Genomic DNA, 19,608 nt, shown 5'->3' with positions numbered 1-19,608 from the left:
TCAAGCCATAGCAACCATATATTTTCAACCCCAAATGAAGCCACCTTTCCTCTCTGTGCCTCCTTTTCCCTACTTGTAAAAGAACAGAGAGTAGGGGTGGATTAAATCATTTCTACGTTCTAGATTTCTAAACTTCTGAATTTTATATCTCTAAAAAAGTGATATATACATTCAAATCCCATTTTTCAAAGAAATCAAACTGATTTGGTTATGTATTCTGATATAGTGAGGTGAGAGGTCAGCGGAATAGGTTCTGCAACCAGACTTCTTGGGTTTAAATCCCTGCCCTGCCACCGGTTTGTTTGTGACCTGAACAGATGACTTCACCTTGGTTTCTTCCTCAGTAATACAGAGACCAATATGAAGTATCATGCGGCTACATTATGTAGCTGTGGGTCTGATGAAATGAGCTCTATGATGCATGTAAAGTGCTTAGCTCAGTGCTTAGTCCATGGCAGTCCTCTACAAATGCTTGGTATGATGCAGGAAGTCAGATGGCAGGCCTTCGTGACGCTAGTGCCACACCTACTGATAAACATTCAAAGAAGAGGTAACCGCAGAAGGTCTGCTCCAGAGACCAATGTCAGCATGATGCAACTACAGAACACTATCAATAAACTTACACCTCCTTTAAACATTTATAAGAGGGCAGCCTAGGACGAGGCACCTGGGTGACTTTGCCCTGCCTCTTTTTCATGCTTTGCCCTGTCTCTTTTGCAGAGATGTCTTTATTTGAGGGGTCAAGCATCTTCCATAAAGCGGCTTTCATTTTAATGGAGCCTGTGAAAGCTCCCATAGAGAATGGAAAACACTCCCTTTGTTATAGTCAGCCAGGCTCTTCCTCAGTAGATGCATCCTAATGATCCAAACACGAGTAGGTCAATAGAATATTCAACTTTGTAGTTGGCTTGGAACTTTCTGCTAATATATTCATAATGGTTTTCAGCACACATCTTCTCAGCTTTCTTTAAGAAAAATCCTATCAGGTTGGTAATTTGGTCAAGTCACTGAAGGAGGAACATTGTCAGTTATTCTTATTGATAATGTACAAACTGCTTTTTTTTAATGTTTCTGGGAAATACTGAGTTTTTTCCCAAAGCATTACAGACTGTTTAAAAAACTGATTAAAAAATATCTGTTTTGGATTCATTAATCAAGTCCTGAAAGCAATAGCCTTAAAATGAAGCCAATTTAGAGACAATGAGGAGCCTTCTTTTTTCCCCAGAAACAAAGGTGCAAAATTAATAACTCTTTTGTCCCCCATCACCCTCCTCCCACCACGACGTCCTAATTGCCTTCAGGATACATCCAGAGAAATTAACTGGATCCGAGAATTTTCTTTGATTTCCTCCTTTTTCTAACTCTCTCTTTCCCAAACTGACATCTTTTACAATTCACCTTTTCCTCATAGATTTTCTAAGTGAATTTTTGTCAATAATATTGCTATCAGAGAATCTATTTGTGTTTTAGCATCACTTTCAATGCCTTAACCCAAAAGAATATAACAATTTTTGATAAGGGCAAGCCTTTAAGGACATTGGGGACATTTCCTTGTGCTTTTTTTTCTTGATAGAGATAATTGAAACTAGAATGTTCTGAAGGTAGCCCTTTTCCCCTAAAAGTGTCTCTGAAATATTCTCTGGAAATATGCAAGTGATTAAAAAAAGAAGATATAGCTAAATTATTGGAAATTCTTTAAAAAATTCAGTGGGGTATCCAGGAGGCCGGGGATTATCAGTTGTCTTGGGTGGTGTGCTGTTTTGAATAAACCAATATCAGCTGGTAGAGATTTTATGATTCTTTCTACTCCTGGGTATTATAAAATAGAAATACCATATTACTCAAGACTTTCAAGTTACAAAGTTTGTTTTATTTTTTCTTCCCTCACATTTATAGTTTTAATGTAAACTGAACAATGATCTAAAGATAGAGCAATTAGCATTAGACCCTTTCAAGGATTCAAAAATCTGTACATTTTTACCTTCTCCTCTCCTTTATTTTCAACTGAATGCCAATCAGTCAGTCCTTAATAAGCTCTTTCACCCTCTCTGTCTCTCCCCTCACTCCTCTCTTCACTCCCTTTCTCTCTTTCTCTCAAAGCCAAATATGGCTGATCATCAAGTACTGGTACACATATCTATAGTCCTATCCCCATAACTCAAAATGAATTAGTATTGCCAACAACTTGGTCAGTATAAACAGCCAGAAAAATCAAGATGACCCATATAACCAGAAACACTTGCTGAGATCACTTTTTTATAGCTAAAGACTACAGATTCCCCATTATCCTATACTGGATAATATCCATTATCCTATTATTGGATCTAGGCAAACGATAAAGGGAAGGCATAGATCCACTCATTCATATAGCTTTCATTCATGGGAGACCGCTGATCCCTATTATTTCTGCCTATAATAATGATTGACACTTACTGAGCACTTAATTGGGACAAGAACTGTTCTAAATGTTTTTTTTTTAATTTTTTTATTTATTTATGATAGTCACAGAGAGAGAGAGAGAGAGAGAGAGAGAGAGAGAGAGAGGCAGAGACATAGGCCGAGGGAGAAGCAGGCTCCATGCACCGGGAGCCTGATGTGGGATTCGATCCCGGGTCTCCAGGATCGCGCCCTGGGCCAAAGGCAGGCGCCAAACCTCTGCGCCACCCAGGGATCCCTGTTCTAAATGTTATATATGCAATACCTCATTTAATCTTTTCCCCTGGATTATGCAATAAGTGCTATTTTTGTCTTCATGTTAAAAATGGGAAAACTAAGTTACAAGGAAGTTAAGTAGCCTGCAAAGTCACAGAGTTAGTAACAGACAGAGCCAATGATTTGAGTGCAGCGGTCTGGTCCCTACAGTAACTGTATCTTTAGAGGAAATCTGGACATTCTCTGGTGATAATAGTAGACCTGAACAGAAGTGGTTCTTTTGAAGGATGAAATAGGTTGCCTACTTTTAGGTAGGAATGAAGGAGTCAAGATATGCACTAGCCACATCTAAAATTGTTTCCTCACCACCCAATTACAATACTTGGAGTTTGTTTGTTTTACTTTGAATAGGATCATAAGGTTGCTTTTATAACAAGAATTTACCCAAGAATGGTAGTATATTAAAACCATGGCCATCCATTACCAAGTTGGCTACTCATCAGATTTATTAGTAAAATGAAGGAACACTCAAAACAGGGAAAAGGACACGAGATATGGTTTCCAAATTACACCAGTGTACCACAGGAAGATACAGGAAATTCACAGGGGCGCTGTGGGATATTTTAAAACTTAAAGGGAAACAGTATGATATTTGACACATACCAGTCAGCACACTGAGTACTAGCTCAAGATATTTCACAATTTCAACATTAGATTGTGCTACATTGTTTCTGATGACATCAGACATTTACTAAGCTGGGATTTTGGCAATTCTTGTGATTGAAAAGCAAGTACTATGTGAAAACCATGTTGAACATGAAATGATGATATCCAAGCTGATTTTAAAAGTTTAAAACATTGAGGAGGAACATGTATCACATAAGTAAGCAATATAATAAGTAAGTGAAATATAAATATACTTTCCTCAATTTATGTATACAGTTTTTTTTTCAGGTTGCCACTAAGCTGTTAGGACATAAAGAGTTTCTAAGACTTCCAGGGAAGATGGCCAAGAGGACTGTAAGCTCACCTCATTCCATGGATACAACTAGATAACACCCATAAATAGTGTAAATAGCCCAGAACACAACCTAAAGACTGGCAGAACCAACTCTCTGCCTCTAAATGTAAAAGAGTTACACTGAAGAGGGCAGGAAGGGCACAAAAGCTATCAGGAGATAAATGGACCTACAGGTCCATCTATGGGAGTAGGGACACTGCAGGCATGGAAAGAGGAGAGAAACAGATTCTCACACAGGGGAGCCCACATGGGAAGATGAATCCCCATAACATTTGGCTTTGAAAACCAGAGGGGCCGGGGATCCCTGGGTGGCGCAGCGGTTTGGCGCCTGCCTTTGGCCCAGGGCACGATCCTGGAGACCCGGGATCGAATCCCACGTCGGGCTCCCGGTGCATGGAGCCTGCTTCTCCCTCTGCCTATGTCTCTGCCTCTCTCTCTCTCTCTCTCACTATCATAAATAAATTTAAAAAAAAAGAAAACCAGAGGGGCCAAATTTCATGAGTTCTTACAATTAGCAGGACTTAAAAGCTAGAACCTTAAAAAATCAACAGGCTCAGGGCACCTGGGTGGCTCAGTTGGTTAAGCATCTGCCTTCAGCCCAGGTCATGATCTCAGGGTCCTGGGATTGAGCCCCGAATCAGATTCCTTGCTCAGTGCGGAGTCTGCTTCTCCTTCTGCCCCTCTCCCTGCTCATGCTCTCTCTCTCAAATAAATAAATAAAATCTTTCTTAAAAAAATCATCAAGCCCATGGAAGAGCCAGGAGGGCAAGAGGAAACTGAGTCCTGCACTTAAAGAGACAGCATAACAAACAGCCCTGCAGAGATACAGCACGGAAACAGCAGTTTGAAAAACACTTTGGAGGTATGAGAGGAAGACTTGTTTACTAATCTCAGAGCACATGCTATAGGAATAGGGATCATTGGGACACTTCTCCAAGAACAAAGGAACTTTAGGGCACCGTCTCCCACTCTAACCCCCCAGCCTAGACACATGGACATCTGTAGGAACTAATGCAATGTTAGCACTCACTGCCTAACTTGCTAACAGTGATCCCTCCGCTGTGTTTCAACACACATATCAGACAATCCTGAGGCTCCAGGTTCTGGTGAACAAGAGACATTGCGCTGCAGGGCACTATAGGACTTCTTCTTCATAAGGACAGTACTTTGAAAAGCAGAAGACAAAGCTGAATTTCCTAACACAGAGACACAGACAGGAAAAATGAGAACACAGAGGAAAATGTCTGAAATGAAAGAACAGGGAATAATCACAGCAAGAGACCTAAATGAAATGGAGATAAGTAATATGCCTGATAAAGAATTTAAAGTAATTGCCATAAAGACCCTCACTGGATTTGAGAAAAGAGTGGAGGATGTCAATGGTACCCTTAACAAAAAATAGAAATCATAAAAAAGAATAAATTAGACTTGAAGAACTTGATAATTGAAATTCAAAACACACTAGATGAAATATATGGACTAGAGGAAGCAGAAAATATCAGTGACCTGGAGGACAGAGTAATGGAAAGCAATCAAGCTGACAGGTGAGAGAAAAATAACAATAAAAAATAAGAATAGACTTAAGGAACTTAGCCAGAACATCATGCATAAAAACATTTGCCTTATAGAGTTCTCAGAAGGAGGAGAGAGAGAAAATTTATTAAAGAAACAATAGCTGAAAACTTCCTAAATCTGGCGAAAGAAACAGAAATCCAGATGCAGGAGGTACAGACAGCCTTCAAAATCAGCCCAAAGAGGTCCACAACAATACACATAATAATTTAAATGGCAAATAGTAGTATGATGAGAGAGTTTTAAGAGCACTAAGAGAAAAGAAAACTGTTACATACAAGGCAAATACCTTAAGCTAATTTTTTAGCAGACATTTTGCAGGCCTGAAGGGAATGACATGATATATTCAAAGTGCTCAAAGAAAAAAACTGCAGCCAAGAATACTCTATCTAAAAGGCTAGCTTTAAGAAAAGAAAGAGACATATAGTTTCCTAAACAAATAAAAGTTAAAGGAATTCATCACCACTAAACCAGCACTACAAGAAATGGTAAAGGGGACTCTCTGACTGGAAAGGTGAGACCAGAAGTAATTTCTCTGACATCTGCCATAGTGACATTTTTCTAGATATGTCTCCTGAGGCAAGGGAAATAAAAGCAGAAATAAACTACTGGGACTACATCAAAATAAAATGCTTTGCACAGCAAGGAAATAATCAACACAACTAAAAGACAACCTACTGAATGGGAGAAGATATTCTCAAATGACATACCCAATAAAGGGTTAGTACCCAAAATATATAAAGAACTTGTACAACTCAACACCAAAAAACAATCTATTTAAAATTTAAAAATGGACAGAAGACAGGAACAGACATTTCTCTAAAGAAGACGAACATATGGCAAACAAACACATAAAAAGATGCTCAACATCACTCATCATCAGGGAAATGCAAATCAAAACAACAATAAGATATCATCTTACACTTGACAGAATGACTAAAATAAAAACCACAATGAGTTTTGGCAAGGATGTAGAGTAAAAGGAACCCTCATGCACTGTTGGTGGGAATTCAAACTGGTGCAGCCACTGTGGAAAACAGTAGGGAGTTCCTCAAAAAATTAAAAATAGAATTACCATATGATCCAGTAGTTCCACTACTAAATACCAGTACTACTTGGTATTTAACCAAGGAATATGAAAACACTAATTTGAAAAGAAATGCATTCCTCTGTTTATTGTGGCATTACTTACAATAGCCAAATTATAGAGTCTATCAGTAGATGAATAGAAAAAGAAGATGTGATATATATCATATATATGTAATGGAGTATATATATGTATACACACATATATATGTATAGTGTGTGTGTATATATATATATATATATATATATATAATATATGATGAAATATTCCTCAGCCATAAAAAAAGAATGAAATCTTGCCATTTCCCATGACATGGATAGATCTAGAGAGTATGGTGCTAAGTGAAATAGTTCAGTCAAAGAAAGGCAAACATACGATTTCACTCAGCTGTGGAATTTTAAGAAAAAAAAAGCAAATAAAATAAAAAAGAGACAAACCAAAAAAGACTCTTACCTATAGAGAACAAACTGATGGCCACCATAGGGGAGGTGGATGGGGGGATGGGTGAAATGGGTGAAAGCGATTAAGAGTACACTTATCTTCATGAACACTGAGTAATTTAGGGGATTTTTGAATCATTATACTGCACACCTGAAATGAGTATAACACTGTATATTAACTACACTGAAATTAGAAACAAACTGCAAAAAATACCACTTACCAAATTGTTTGAAATTAACTACTAATTTGTTTGAAATTGAGATCTTTTGGTCTGGTGGGGGTGGAAAGTGAACATAATTATTGAGACACTAAGTGATCTGTGAACAGAGGAATTTGGGGAACCTCTGTGAACAGATTATAGCACACATTTATTTTGTGAGTAGAAAGTAGAAAGAGGGGCAGTCCAATATCTGGGCAGGCAGGCATTGCACCATCTGAATGGGCATGTGAATGGGAAGAAAGTGTCACAAAACAGAAATGGAGCAGCTCTAAAGAAAAACTATAGACCTAAAACAGCCATGAGTCCATTAGACTTCAGGCTCTGTGAGGAAAGACAGAGACTATGTGAATTTAATTCTCTTGTGATTTCTCCATTTCTAGCATATTTTCTGACAGAGCAAACATTTTCTGAAGGAAGAATGAATGGTATCTTTTTTCTAGCATTATCTCAATAGTTCAGTTTGGTCAGCTGGCAAATAAAGTTGATAATTGCACTTCTTGTCTTTAGCCATCTAAAATGTAAAGACTGTGTTTGATTATATCGTAGCTCACAAGCACTGCTCTCTGAGCCAACAATGACTGCCTCTGTAGTTTAGGGACACCTTTACTCTGATACTACTTATGACCTAAACTGGGGATACCTAAACACCTCCATTGGGAAATAAATTTAGTATCAGGCTCAAGACAATTGATGACTTCAGAACACTGCTGTTGGGGACATTGATATTGATTCATTGATTTTTTTTTTTACTTGTCTTGTCTTGGTTAATTTAAGTATAATTAGGAGTTTGTACTACAGCCTTTACTTGCTAAGCAATTGGTCTTGAGCTTGTTTCTGACCCCTGGTAATCTGAAATGCCATATGACTCACACCTGAGACACACAAAGGGATAGAAGGGAACTTCCTCAATGCAGTATAGAGTATTTAAGAGAACTTTATACAGCATATCAGACATTATGGCAAAAACGGTGGTAGTGTTTACTTTAAAATCAGGAACAAGATAGTATAGCTCACTATCAGTATTTGTATTTTTCATGGGCCAGAAGTCCTTGCAGTGTAGGAAACAATGAAAAGAAGCACAAAGTGTAAGTTTTGGAAAGCTTGAAACAAAAAGTTATTATTTATACATGATAAAATGGGCTATATCAAAAACTAAAAAAGTAACCACAGATAAAGTATCAGAACGTGCTTAGAAAAGTAAGGCTACTGGATGTAAAACATTGAAGTTCATTTCTATATACCAGTATCAAAAAACTAGAAAGTACAATTCAATATCAAACAACTTATAAGAGAAATTTTTTACAAGTCAGTTTCCATTTTCTGCTTCTAGTATGATGGAATAAATGTGGGTTTTTTTGATGGAATAAATGTAAAAGGTACTAGTTCTTCTAAAACAACTAGAAAGCTGGAAAGTATTTTTAACAACTGTTTACAAACATTAGACAATAGAAAGGGAATGACTTTTACCCTGGGGAGGAGTGAAAATAATGAGATGAGCTTTCTGATCATTTTGTCTCTCTTCCTGGAGACACTCTCTGGACCAAAAGCACAAGGAGTGGAAAGCTAAGCACAGAATAGACATTTCACTGATTTAAGAAGATAGATATTGGCATTTGGGAAGGCTGAGGCACTTGACATTTGTGAACAAAAGGGATCTATTCAAAGAAAGTGTTCTAGAGTATTTGTAGGTGATTCCCCGAGTCTGTTGCACAATACTGACACCCATGAAGAAGGTGAAAATCCGTGGTGAAATCAAAATAAAATAGCTCTGAGACAACAATTCTCAGAGATTTCCCAGGGCAGCAAAATAGTCTGATTCTAAGCAGCTAGTGTGAAATTTGCCATGCATCTAAATAATTCAGTTGAGATCCCACTGGTGTCATACCTTAGAGACAGGACTATGCAAGCCCTAGAGAAGTGCCACCCCAAACTCATGCCACAAAGCCTAAAACTGGCTTCAAAAGAATCAGGCTGATCCAAAAGTACACTTAATGCCAATCATAACACAATCCAATACTGGCTAAAGCAAGATAACAAATTTCCACTATTTGGCAGCATAAACTTCACACTCTTGAAGCATCCAATTCCTATTAATAGACATGCAAAGAGGCAGGAAAATGTGACCTATAGCTTGAAGGAAAATAAGTCAATAGGAACCGACCCAGAAATTAGAAAGATGGTAGAATTTGCAGACAAACATTTTAAACAGCTGTTGTAAAGATGCCCAAGGAATTCCAGAAACACAGGAAAATAAGGAGAGAAACCAGGGCTGCAAAAAGAGCCAAATGAATATTCTAGTGGTGAGCAATATATTATTGAGAATGAAAATCTTACTGGATGAGAAAATCAGTGAGTTAAATACTGGAGAATAAAGGATAGACTCTTTAAGATACAGAAACAGAAACTATCCAAACTGAGCTACCATGTTAGAAAATAATGAATAAATTTGGCAGACCATCAGGGAATCTGGTTAACATATGTATGACTGTAATATCAGAAGTGAACAAGGGCAAAAAATTTAGAAAATAATGGCTGAAGTTTTCCAGGTTTGAAAAGAAGTATTAATACAGATCCAAGAATCTCAGCAAACTTCAAGCAGGAAAAAAAAAAACACCACCAAAGCACATCATGATCAAATAACTGAAAACCAGTAACAAGGAAAAAAGTCATTCAATCAACCAAAAGAAGGATAAATACACAAAGAGAAAGAATTATTTTTAAAAAATTAGTTTATTTTAGAGAGAGAGAGAGATAGTATAAGCAGGAAGGGAAGAAGCAGAAGGAGAAAGAAAAATCTCAAGCAGATGCCCCACTGAGTGCAGAGCTCCATGTGGGGCTCCATCTCATTACCTTAAGATCACAACCTAAACCAAAACCAAGAGTCAGATGTTCAACGAACTGCGCCATCCACGTACCCCAAGAAAAGATTCTTTTTAAAAGATGGCAGGTATAGGATCAGAAAAGAAATGTATACCGGAAGACAGTGAAACTCAGTAAGTGCTGAAAGAAACAACAAAAAAATGTTAGAAGGCACAATGAAAACACAAGATTAGTCAAACAAAAGCTGTGATAATTCAGTGTCAGTGGTCATGGATTACAAAAACTAGTTAAAGGAGGTTCTTCAGATTGAAGGCAAAATTATATCAGTGATGATTTAAAATTATATGAAAGAATCTCAAGCAATAAACATGAATAATATGTGGGTGAATACAGTAGTTACATTTATCATTGACTTACCATCTGAAACAACAAATAAACCATGCAAGTATATTAAAATTGATCCTTCAAATACTGGACACTGGGTAATTATGGCCATTGATCTCCAAGAATCAGAGAAGAAATAATCTGTTCCCTAATATTGCCCAAGTAGTGCCTAGAGCAAATCCCCAGGCCACAGAGAATAGAATGGGCGACTCTAGTGGAATACAGCAGTCTCCCTGAGTTGAAGAGATGGAGCTGGGAGTCTGGGGAGGTCAAGGCAGCTAGAATTCATAGGGACAAGTAGGGAAGGGAGTACTGCACAAAGAAGTCCATATCTGCAAAGCAATCTCCCGGAGTATTTTGTTTAAAGATTTTTAATATTTACTTGAGAAGAGAGAGAAAGCATGAGCAGGCAGGGAGGAACAGAGGGAGAGGGAGAAGCAGACTCCCTGCTGAACAGGAAGCCCAACTCAGGGCTCAATCCCAGAACCCTGGGATCACAACCTGATCCAAAGGCAGACACTTAACAGACTGAGCCACCCAGGTACCCCTCTCCTAGAGTACTTAGTTAAATATTGATCATTACATATGTGTGAGGTTGCAGAAAGAATCATAATAAAAGAATTACAGAGAACAATCTTCAGAGCTTATACAAGGCTAGGCATAAAGCCCATTCCCACTATCCAGAGTGAACAATCTCATAATTAAGAGCATCGAGTAGATTCTCAGAAGTTTTTTGTTTGTTTTCATTTTTGTTTTTAACTCAGGAACGGGAAAAAATAAGTAAGACTAGACTAAACACTGCTTTCGTGTCACCTAACAACAATAAAAATAATACCCAAAGGTATAAAACTTTTTCCATGTAATTTAAATATGTCCCAGAATGAAGCTTAAGAACATTTTTAGGAATGCCGGCATATCCATCACCAAACAAGATGAAATTCACAATGGCTGTTATCCAGCCAAAATTAACAAGGCATGCAATAAATAAGGAACATAGAAACTTAACAATGAAAAACATTTATCAGTCATATACGACTCCAAGTTGATATTATACATTAGGTAGACAAAGACATGAAAATAGTTATTGGTATAATTTCCATATTTTAAGAAGTTACAGAAAAATTGAATATATTACATAGAGACATGGAAAATATAAATAGATCCAAATAAAATTCCTAGAGAAAAAAATCCCAACGTCTAAGATAAAAAAAATACACGGAATGTTATTAACAGCAGAGCAGACAGTGCAAAATAAAGGATTAGTGAATGCAAGTGTTGTAATAGAAACTATCTGAAATGAAGCAGAGGGGAAAAATAAATAGGGCATACATGCACAATAAAAAAAATCCAAACTGCCAATATATGTGGAATTCGAGTTCCTGAAGGAGAGGAGAAAGTGGGGGAACAGAAAGAATATTTGAGTCAATGACTCCAACGTTGATGAAAATATTCAACTTACAGTTTCAGGAAACTGAATGAACTCTAAACATAAGACACATGAAGAAAGTGACCTTAAGTTACGCTGAAATCAAATCATGTAAACACATCAATAAAGAGAAAATCTTTAAAGCATTTAGAGGAGAGAACATGCTTATTATATGCACCAGAACAGAGATAAGAATGATGATAGATTTCTTATTGAAAATATGAGCTAGAACACGGTGGAGCACAAATTCCTTACTCAGTGAAAGTTTTTTTTTTTTTTTTTTCAAAAATGAAGATGAAGAAAGCGGAGGTGGAAGGGACTTCCAGTATGTTGAATGACCATCTTGGTCATTACTGTCCTGGAAAAGCAGTAATAAAAATGGACAAAATTATTAAAAAAAAAAACAACTACAATTTAAAGACTCTGGAAATTTGTCAAAGGCATTAAACAATGTAAGAAGTGTTCAAGAAAGTTTGCTGTACTTAGTAAGAACAGTTGAAATCCATGGTGTTTTTACCTAGGGCCGCTCCCAACACAACCACCCCTCCTGATGCTGTAATGAAGAAATATGACCGGGCAGTAGGAGGACTGAGCCCTAACCGAAGAACTAGCAACATGCACCTGACTGGATTCCTAAATTGCTGTGGACCAGTGACTCCAACATGCCTCATGCTTTCCTCCTTTTGCAAAGGAAAATCTGTGGCTGTCAAACATTTCGTGTTGGCGTTTGTATGTTTGTGTGTGGGTGTGAGTGACAGATAACATCTCTTTAATTCACAAGATTTTCAAATCAAGAGGAGCTATACTTGACAACATGTATATGTTGATTAGGTATGACAGCTGAGCAGCCTCATCCAACATAGGACAGATCTAGGTGGGAAATTGGGTCTTGAGTTTGAACCTGTTACTTAATGGGATGAGAGTCTGGGGGTTCTGTAAGAGGCACATGTGAATTTTGTATGTAAGAGAAATGTGAATTATTTTGATCAGTGGACAGATTGTGGTAAATGGCAGATCCATGGCAAATATATGTCACATGTATATTACAATGTGAGTGATGTCTCCTCCCTCTGATGTCCCTCCCTCCCTCCTCCCTCCCTCCCTCCTCTCCTCTCCTCTCCTCTCCTCCTTAAAAGTCTTTAAGTCTTTGAGGTTTCTGTTCTCTCCCAGTTGAATCTGGGTAGGGAATTGTAACTTCTCTGACCAACACAGTGTAGTAGAAATAATGTTGTGTGATTTCGGGGTAGGTCATAAAATGGATATAGTTTATATATGTTCTTCCTTTTTCTTGAGATAGTTGCCCAGACACCATGTTCTGAGGAACTCTAGGTCACATGGAGATGCCATATGTAGGATTACCAACTGATAATACAAACTAAGGTCCCAATGGAGAGTTGGCATTAACTTACACATTAGTATAAGTGTCTTCAAAGGATTATAATTCTCAGGTATTGGGTCTTCCAACTGGGGTCCCAGACATCACTGGGGCCCCAGTAAGACAAGGCATTTCTACTAAGCCCAGTGTTAATTCCTGTCCCACAGAATATGTAATCCAACAATTTTTTGGATCGATTTTTATCTAGCCTTAGTCAAACAAAAAGATTTTCTTGGCACAGGCAAAAATGGGTCACAAAATGCATGAACTATAAAAGAAAAAAGTTAACAAATTTGACATTCTGAAAATCATACTTTTATATACTTAAAGGTGCCATAAAGAAAGTGAAAAGCTAAGCCACTGAATAGGAAAAAAATAATAAGGCCCCCAAAAGTTTTGTTTTTCTTTCATGAGCATATTTTTATACAAGCATACTAATTTTATATATTGCAAGGCAGATTAATAAAGCTTATTTTTTCATATTAAAAATGAATAGGAAGATATACTTGAATACATATATCTTTAAAAGAACATTTTAGCCAAAATATAAAGATTCTTTTTTTAAAGGCTTTATTCATTTTTTGAGAGGAAAAGAGAGCACAAACAGGGGGAGGGGCAGAGGTTAGAGGGAGAAGCAGACTTCCCACTGAGCAGGGAGCCCAACTCAGAACTCCATCTCAGGACCCCAAGATCATGACCTGAATCGAAGGCAGACATTTAACCAACTGAGCCACCCAGGTGCCTCTACAATTCTTTATTAAGAACTCTTGTACATTGCTGGTGGAAGTTAAAAATGTTGCCACTGGTGCCAGAGTCCTTTGTCTTTCTTTTACTACCTGCAGGTGCCAGGGATGCCCAGCAGACCTGCTACTGGAGGCTCTGGCAGCCCAACTCACCTACTTGGTGTGAGCCTGGCACGAGGTCCCTGGCCCTTGGGGCACTTGCTCAGGTCAATTTTTCTATAACTTCATGGAGAGAAGGGACTTGGAGGCATGGCTTGGTAACATTTCTGTTACATGTCTTTCTCTAAGGGACTGGCAGAAAAATTAAACTCTGGATCACCCGATTAGTCTGAGTGGGGCAGTCCAGCTCAGGCATCTCTCCAATAACTTGGAGACTTTTTCAAACTCCTCCCCCAGGAGCTCCATTTTTATTTGTTAAAATGGCTCAATCCTCGGGCTTGACTCACATGCTGCCTCATGTCTAAACAGTGGAAGAAGGTGATAAGTGCCCATACAGAGGTGTCACAAACCACATGTAAAAATTTGAGCTGGTACATAGATGATTCTGTTCAGAATGCCTTGCACTGGTAGAAGCTTTGAAGGCCTATTTGAGAAAGAGGCAACTGGAGGACCTTGAAGCCTTTGAGACCTCATCATTAATTGGACACAGTGCCAGAGCGTATGTGCTCTACTACAAAGATGCATTTCTCTGCACACGGTCAGATGACTTGTCTGCAAAACTGTGGTATGTGAGCACAGGGGAGTGCATTTATGACATTCAGACCCACAGTGGTGCAGCAGTGAGGTTTGATGAGCAGAAGCTTGTGACAGACTCCTTTGACAACACTGTGGCCTGTTGGGAATGGAGTTCTGGAGCCAGCACCTAGCACTTCTGGGGGCACACAGAGGCGGTATTTAACATTGACTACAATGATGAACTAGATACCTTGGTGAATGGATCTGAAGATTTCACTGTGGAAATAAGAGCTGTGTCTCCTGGGACAAGCCTGAAAACACTCAATGGCGCATGGAATGGGTCACCAAGGTGGTTTTGCAAAAGTGCGAAGTCTTTTTTGCACAGCCCTGGAGACTACATACCCCCACGTGTGGACAAATATGAGATCAAGATTTGGCCAACTGGGAGAGAAATCAATTGTAAGTGCTTAAAGATGTTGTCTGTCTCTGAGGACAGAAGTATCTGCCTGCAGCCAGGATTTCAGTTTGATGGCAGATACATTGTAGTTTGGCACTGCATCTCTACCCATGAGGCTTTGCCAGTTGTGATATTCGCAGGGTCATCAAGACTCCTGAGGTAGCAAACTTGGCCTTGCTTGGCTTTAAAGATATCTTTGCCCTGCTGTTTGACAACCATTCCCTGTATATCGTGGACTTGCAAACAGAGAGCCCAATTCTCTGCTGGCCTCTGCCAGAGTAGCAGAAATCAAGGATAAGCTCAAGCTTCCCGCGGGTGAAGCATCCTGGCTCGATGGATTGGATGGGCACAATGATATGGGCTTGGTTTTTGCCACCAGCATGCCTGACCACACCATTACCTGGTGTTGTGGTGTTGTGGCATGACTGATGCCACAAGCTTACCATCGCTGACTGACTTAGGTGCTAAGGGTGTGGGTTTTCAGTGCCCCCTCGATGGCAGTTAGTCAACTGCATGAACCAAAGTTCTCGCCTAACAGTATCATCACACAATGCACAATCATTTACCTGCATTTGCCCCAGGGCAGGGGTTCAGGGCCAAGGAAGGCTTGTTTTATTGGTATACAGCCTAGGACGCTAATGGGGTACACCATTGACTTCATTTGTACTTAGCTATGTTGTTCAGTATAGAAGGATGCATTTTGGGTCATATTTCTCAAATTTTAGTTTAAAGTAAAGAGAGTTATATGGTTCATTAATCTGCTCATTGGTTGCCTGTAAAACATACCCATCTTTAAAAAATTTTTTTAATAAAATGCTACTACCAGTTTGGATGCCATTTTAGCTATTTCTTATAAAGTAAAACATATATTTAACATACAACCCCACAGTTACAATCCTAGGCATATATCTAAGTTTAAAGAATACATATCTTCTCACAAAACATACGTTCAGCCATTTTCTGTTTGTGTTTTAATATTTCCATGGGAGGGTAATGAGGAGCTGGAGCTTCATAGCTCTTTTACTCCTGATATGTTTGCCATGTTTTAAGACAAACCATGAGAGACTCCTAACTTTAGGAAACAAACAAAGGGTTGCAGAAGGAGACGTGGGTGTGGGGATGGGGTAACTGGGTGATAGGAACTAAGGAGTGCATGTGATGAGATGAACACTGGATGTAATATGTTGGCACAGTGAATTTAAATAAAAAATTAAAAATTAAATAGAAATCAACTACACTGTGATATAATTTCATAGCAGCCTTATTAATAATTTCCAAAAATTGGAGAAAAAATCCAAACTTTTCTCACCAAATTATGAATGTGTAAACAAATTGAGGTGGGGGCCCCTGGGTGGCTCAGTGGTTGAACATCTGCCTTCAGCTCAGGTCATGATCCTGGATCCTGGGATCGAGTCCCCATCAGGCTCCTCACAGCCTACTTCTCCCTCTGCCTATGTCTCTGTCCATCTTCTCTGTGTCTCTCATGAATAAATAGCTAAAATCTTAAAAAGAAAATTGAGTTGTATCTGTCCAAAGGAATAATACTAAGTGATAAAAAGGAAGGAACTACTGATGCATTTAATTAAATAGATGTATCTTAGAAATGTTATGCTGGGGTGACTGGGTGGCGGGCACTGAGGGGGGCACTTGACGGGATGAGCACTGAGTGTTATTCTGTATGTTGGCAAATTGAACACCAATAAAAAATAAATTTATAATTAAAAAATAAAATAAAATAAAATCCAAAGAATACCCATCTCATCAGAACAAATAAAAAATCAAAATTACTCACTCAAAAAAAAAAGAAAATAGCTATATATGAAGTATGATTCACTTTATATGAAATTTTAGAAGAAGTCAAATGAATCTATAGTGACTCTGGGGCCAGGATTGTTGGGGGAATTGATTGAAAAGATTTAAGGGGAAACTGTTGGAGTGATGGAAATGTTTTCTGTATTGAGTATAACAGCAGTTATGCAGATATATACATTTGTCAAAACTCATGAATGTTTGCATATAACGTGTATATTTTATGTTATGTAAATCATACTCCAATAAAGTTTATATAATCGGATGTATCATCAATATCACAAATAATTAGGGAAATGCAAATGAAAACCATTGCCTACTAATTAGGATGGTGTTTCTGTCAGAGTTCTCTACGAAAACAGGACCAATAGGATGTACAGGTGTGATTGTGTGGTTGATTTAAAGGCATTGGCTCACAAGATTGTGGAGACTGGCGAGTTCACAAATTTCAAGGTGGGCCAGCAGAATGGAGATCCAGGGAAGAGTTGATACTGTGGTTGGGATCCAAAGGCATTCTGCTGCAGAGTTCCCTCTTCTTGAAAGGAGATCAGTCTGTTTCCATTAAGATCTTCCAGTGATTAGATGAGGCCCACCCACATCATGATGGGTAATCTAATTTATTCATTGTCTACTGGTTTAAATTTTAATAACATCTAAAAACAGACCTCCAAAGAAACATAAAGAATAATGTTTGAGGGATGCCTGGGTGGCTCAGCAGTTGGGCATCTGCCTTCGGCTCAGGGCATGATCCAGCAGTCCCAAGATTGAGTCCCGCATCCAGCTCCCTGCAGGGAGTCTGCTTCTCCCTTTGCCTGTGTCTCTGTCTCTCTTTGTGTTTCCAATGAATACATAAATAAATCTTTTTTAAAAAAGAATAATTTTTGGGATCCCTGGGTGGCGCAGCGGTTTGGCGCCTGCCTTTGGCCCAGGGCGCGATCCTGGAGACCCGGGATCGAATCCCACATCGGGCTCCCGGTGCGTAGAGCCTGCTTCTCCCTCTGCCTATGTCTCTGCCTCTCTCTCTCTCTCTCTCTCTCTCTCTATCATTAAAAAAAATAATAAAGTGGTACATTTAAAAAAAAAAAAAGAATAATTTTTGACCAGATATCTGTCTGTGGCCTAGACAAGTTGACACATAAAATTAACCATCACAGATGGCAGTTATTGAAAAAAATAATAACATGTTGGCAAGGATGTGGAGAAATTAGAAAGCTTGCAATTGTTTGGTGAAATGTAAACTAGTGCAGTCACTGTGGAAAACAGCATGGTGGCCCTTCAGAAAAACAAACATAGAATTACCTCATGATGTAACAAGTCCCCTTCTAGGAATATGCCCAGAGCAACTGAAGGCATGGACTCACAGAGACAGTTGTGCTAATGAAAAGAACCAGACTCAAAAGCCCACAGATTGTCTGATGCCATTTACATAAAATGTCCAGAGGAGGCAAACCTAAGGAGATATAAAGTATATCGGTCACTGCTTAGGCCTCAGAGACAGATGGAAAAGGTTAGAAGTTGAAGACTAACAGAACTGGGATTTTTTGGTTGGGTAAATAAAAGTGTTCTTTTTTTTAATTTCATTTATTTATGATAGTCACACACAGAGAGAGAGAGGCAGAGACATAGGCAGAAGGAGAAGCAGGCTCCATGCACCAGGAGCCGGACGTGGGACTCGATCCCGGGTCTCCAGGATCGTGCCCTGGGCCAAAGGCAGGCGCTAACCCGCTGCACCACCCAGGGATCCCCATAAAAGTGTTCTAAAATTGATTGTGGCAATGGTGACACAATTCTGTGCCTATAGTAAAAACCATTGAATTGTACACTTTTTTTAAGATTTTATTTTTCATTAATCTCTACACTCAACGTGGGGTTAGAACTTACAACTCCAAGATCAAGAGCTGCATGCTTTACTGACTGAGCCAGCCAGGTGCTCTGAACTGTACACTTTATATGAGTGAATTGCATAGTATGTGAATTATATTTCAATAAAGATTTTTAAAAATCATAATATATGGCACTTATAGTTGAAGTAATAAAAGATATCTAAGAACATTATGGTGGCAGTTATAAAACTGTATTGAAAAATAACTAAAGATGACATAAGTAGATGGTAAAATTAATTTTGTTCTTGTATAGGAAAACCAATGCAAAATGTCACTTCTTCCAATATTCATCTATAGATTCAATGCATTCCAATGCAAGTAATGGCAGTGTTTTTCTTAGACATGATAACATGATCTTGGAATTCATGTGGCAAAGCTAGAAGCGAAGACACTGCTGAAGAAGTAAAATGAAAATATTGCTCTATCTAGAAAGTTTATATAAAATACAGAAATTGAGATGATATGGTGCTGGATCAGGGCTACATAAGTAGATCAGTGGATCATAATGGAAAAGAAGGAAGGAGGGAAATGAAGGAGGAAGGCAGTCTGGGAGGGAGGGAGGAAAGGAGGAAGAAGATAGATGATAATTGGACGATAGATAGATACATGACAAGGGTGCCATTGCAAGTAAAAGGAAAGGGAATGACCATTCAGTAAGTGATGAAATAGTGCTGAGAGAAATGTTTAGAGAGAAAGGTTTATCCATTTTAGATACAAAATATAAAGGTATATTCAATTGAAATACAAAAACCATACACCACACACACACAACAATAAATTCACAGTAGATTAAATGCTTAAATGTGAAAATCAAAACTTTCTTAGAAGAATGTATGGAAGAATATCTTTATGATCTCAGGTAAGAATGGATTTCTTTATAAATCTACAAAATACAAATTCTATAAAGGAAAAGACAGATGCATTTGATTATGTTAAAATTAAGATAGTCTGTTCATCAAAAACACTATATAAAGACAAGTCAAAAATTAAATGAAGATATTTACAACAGTGCATATAATTGCCAAACTACTGATATAATAAAT

The 19,608-nt window shown here is 38.3% G+C and overlaps 1 protein-coding gene and 1 pseudogene across 4 annotated transcripts in view; one reads left to right on the top strand and one right to left on the bottom strand.

The window, feature by feature from the left end:
• Positions 1-19,608, bottom strand: part of LOC111094837 (protein GUCD1-like) — a 59,397-nt gene that overhangs the window by 12,886 nt on the left and 26,903 nt on the right. The window lies entirely within an intron of this gene.
• LOC100686642 lies at positions 13,956-15,298 on the top strand (annotated as a pseudogene).

This window comes from Canis lupus, chromosome X (genome assembly GCF_011100685.1).
Source record: "Canis lupus familiaris isolate Mischka breed German Shepherd chromosome X, alternate assembly UU_Cfam_GSD_1.0, whole genome shotgun sequence".
Taxonomy (NCBI): Eukaryota; Metazoa; Chordata; class Mammalia; order Carnivora; family Canidae; genus Canis; species Canis lupus.
The sequence above is the reverse complement of the archived record's forward strand: the minus strand, read 5'-3'. Positions and strand labels throughout refer to the sequence as shown.